We start from the raw sequence: 4,136 nt of genomic DNA on the forward strand, positions 1-4,136 counted from the left end.
AGAGACAATGAGATTATACCTGGTTCAAAAGAGAGAGAAGAGAAATTTGCATGAGGAAATAATAATAGGATAAACAAACATAAGAATTTTCTGAGCTAAAGACTCAAGTTAGATTGGGATAGGTCTACAGGCTCCCAACCGGGTGAACTGCGGGAAAAGTGACATTTACACACATTCTGATGAGATTTCAGAACTCCAAAGATAAAAATTCCAACACTTCTCAGAGAGGGAAAAACAAGTCATCCATGAAGAAGTACTAAGATGGCATCAGACTTCTCATCTGCATTACAAGCTGTCAGAAGACAATCGAGCAAATTCTTTAACATTCTAATGACATGAGTCATTCTGTACCTACCCATGCCAGTTATTGATTTATGGCCTCTTGACTCCAAATTCTCCCTTTTTGTTGCTCTGTGAAAATGGATCTGGATCCTGTATTTTCCCTTGCCTGGTTTCACTGAAACACTGCCAGTAGAGAGCCCTGAAGAGACATCTCTGGGGAAGAGAGATTTATTTGCATGCTGATTCTAGAATGCTCCCTTGGTGGGCTCCTATAGCACAGGCAGCTTCTTCAGTACCAAGCTGAAACTGCCTTTGCAAAAATTATAACAGAGAAAATTAGGACAGTGAGAGAGATCTGACCTAGCCAACTCCATCTTGTTTCTAACCTCCAAGCTACCCTTGTTCATTCCTGGGCATAGGCTGAACTAACTTTATGAAAAACTTATTTTATAGTTTGAAACAAAGATGTTAACAGTCCTTTCCCAAAACAAACTCCCTTTCTGCCTGGGGACTAGACTGTCTTTGCAGGACTAACAAATCAGTTGCAAGATTAGAAATTATGGCTTAGGAGTTATGCAGCTAGAGGCTGCAAGATTCTGCTCCTGGGGATACCAACACTATTATAAAACCTAAGACGACTGCTTGAGATATTTTACAGACCCTAATCGATCTGCTGACACCACCCTAGATATATAAACTGGTTCATCTGGTCTTATGGCCCCAACTCAAGAACTGACTCAGCACAAGAGGACAGCTTCGACTCCCTGTGATTTCATCTCTGACACAACAAATCAACACTCCTGACTCACTGGTCCCCTACCCACCAAATTATCCTTAAAAACCCCCAATCCCTGTTCTCCCAAACAGCATGATCTGTGTGAATTAAACTCTTTCTCTATTGCAATTCCCCTGCCTTGATAAATTGGCTCTGTTTAGGCAGTGGGCAAAGTGAACTGGTTGGGCAGTTACAAAGCTTCTCCAGTAGCCAAGTCCTGTAGTATAAGGCTGGCAGCAACAGACTGGAAGTCTGTTCCCCTGTAATCGTCCTCTGAGCAGTTTTGTAGTGCAGTGCATCTGGTAAGACACCTCCCCATGACCAGCTTTCCATAGCACCTTAGAAGATCAATTTCCAACTGGCATGGTACTACAATGACTCCCCTGCTATGCAGTGAGCCATGGCTATGTCCTCTCCAACAAGACCTGGATCTCAGCTCTGGGAAAAAGAGGAGGGGAAGAGGAGAGCTCTTTCTGGGTGCTCTGTCTCAGCCCAGGGGTAGAATGGATCCTTGTATCTGTCATTCCTATATTTTTTAGAGTTCTCTTTCCTTTTTATTTGACAATTCCTCATTACTCCAATTCTCTGTTAAAGTTTATAATTCTTTATATTACTTTTCCTCTTCAAATTACTCTGTAATGTCGGTCTCCTGATTGGACCAGACTGATACACTAGACTTTAGGGGTCCAGATACATATGAATCATGTATGAGAGCAAAATAAAGGCATTTTCAGAAATCTGACAATGCAGAAAATTATTCAATAATTTCCAATAATTATTTGACCATAGAAAATAAGTATATATGTCATGAACTAGGAAATTGTGGAGGTTGCTTCAACTGGTCTTGCGTCATTTGGGCTACTTGGAAAAAAGTTTACAAAGACCCCGTCAGTCTCCAGAAAGGAAAAAGTAACTCTTCTTGCACTAGTGGAAATTGCAACCCATTAGAACTAATAATTGCTAACCCACTAGATCCCCGCTTTCCAGGGGAATATGTAACCCTAGGAATTGATGGGACCAGTCTTGATCCCAGAGTCTGTATCTTGATATGAGAAGAAGTCCAAAAATGCTCTCCCTAGTCAGTGTTTCAAACTTTCTATGATGAACTAAATGTGCCGGTACCAGAAACTCCAGGAAAAACTAGAAACTTGTTTTTGCAAATACCCAAGCATGTAGCTCAGTCTCTTCACGTCACTTCATGTTTTGTTTGTGGAGGAACTGTAATGGGAGATCAGTGGCCATGGGAAGCCTGAGAATTAGTGCCTACAGACCCAGTTTCCAATGAATTCCTGGCCCAAAAGAATCACCCTGATAACTTCTGGGTCCTAAAAAGCCTCAATTATTGGGCAGTATTGCATAGTTAGAGAAGAAAAGGAATTTACCCACCCTGTAGGACGGCTCAGTTGTCGTGGACAGAAACTGTTTAATAGTGCTACTAAAACAGCCATTTGGTGGAGTTCAAACTACACTGAAAAGAATCCATTTAACAAATTTCCCAAGTTGCTGACCATGTGGACCCACCTGGAGTCCCATCGGGACTGGATGGCTCCCACTGGATTATACTGGATATGTGGGCATAGAGCCTATGCTAAGCTACCCGACCAATGGACAGGTAGTTGTGTTATTGGCACTATTAAACCATCTTTCTTCCTACTGCCCATAAAAACAGGTGAACTTCTAGGCTTCCCTGTCTACACTTCCTGCAAAAGGAGAAGCATAGCCATAGGTAATTGGAAAGATGATGAATGGCCCCCTGAAAGAATTATACAATACTATGGGCCTGCTACTTGGGGACAAGATGCCTTGTGGGGATACTGGACCCCCATTTACATGCTCAACCGAATCATACATTTGCAAGCTGTCTTAGAAATCATCACTAATAAAACCAGCCAAGCCTTGACTTTACTGGCCTGACAAGAACCTCAGGTGAGAAATGCTATCTATTGAACTAGACTGGCTCTTGACTACTTGCTAGCAGTGGAAGGAGGAGTCTGTGGAAAATTTAACCTTACTAATTGCTGCCTACACATAGATGATCAAGGGCAAGTAGTCGAAGACATAGTTAGAGACATAACAAAGCTTGCGCATGTGCCCGTGCAAGTGTGGCACGGATTTGATCCTGGAGCCATGTTTGGAAAATGATTCCCAGAGATAGGAGGATTTAAAACTCTTATAATAGGAATTATAGTAGTAATAGGAACCTGCCTGCTACTCCCTTAGGAGACAACAAAGGTTGCAGTGTCCCACCTCAGGAAGGCAGACTGAGCAATTTATTCACAGATTTTTTGGGGGGAAAGGGCAGACCACCGGGTGGCCCATGAGACCCATTACTCAAAATAACCATCTGCAACCAGATAATGCTGACCTGCATACCCTACCCCTCATGTGCTTTGCCCGGCTCAGCCTGCATATTCCACTCCCATGTCAATTCTGGAGCTTTGCCTAATCAAAAAAGCCATAGCATGTCTTTCTGGAGAGTCAGTCAGGGAATTCTCTCTCTTTTGAGCGGTCCCCCTTAAGTCTGAGAATAAGCTCCCATGAAGCCTTGTCTAGGAAAAGTCTTTTGGCTTCATGTTAATTTCTATTGCATTGAGACCCCAAAAACCCATGGTTGTTAATAACAATGTAAAGAAAAAATAATACATTTGACTTGAGACATTCTTTTGTTTGGCATAGAATGCCATTTCCTTCTCTAAATCTTCATTCCTGCTAGTTGGTTTTACTGGGATTAATAGTTACGTAATTATATTATAAATGAAATTTATTGCATTTCAACTTTTTTTTTTTTCTTCTTTTTTTTTCTTTGAGACAGGGTCTCACTCCATTGCCCGGGGTGAAGGGCAATGGCGAGATCATAGCTTACTGCAGACTCGACCTCCCACACTCAAGCAATCTTCCCACCTCAGCCTCTCCAGTAGCTGGGACCACAGGCATGTGCTACCACACCCAGATAATTTTTGTAGTTTTTGTAGAGACAGGGTCTCACTCTGTTGCCCAGGCTGATCTCAAACTCCTGGGCTCAAGCAATCCTCTCGCCTCAGCCTTCCAAAGTGCTGGGATTACAGAAATGAGCCACAAA

The sequence above is a fragment of the Mandrillus leucophaeus genome, unplaced genomic scaffold, assembly GCF_000951045.1.
Source record: "Mandrillus leucophaeus isolate KB7577 unplaced genomic scaffold, Mleu.le_1.0 Scaffold60, whole genome shotgun sequence".
Lineage (NCBI taxonomy): Eukaryota > Metazoa > Chordata > Mammalia > Primates > Cercopithecidae > Mandrillus > Mandrillus leucophaeus.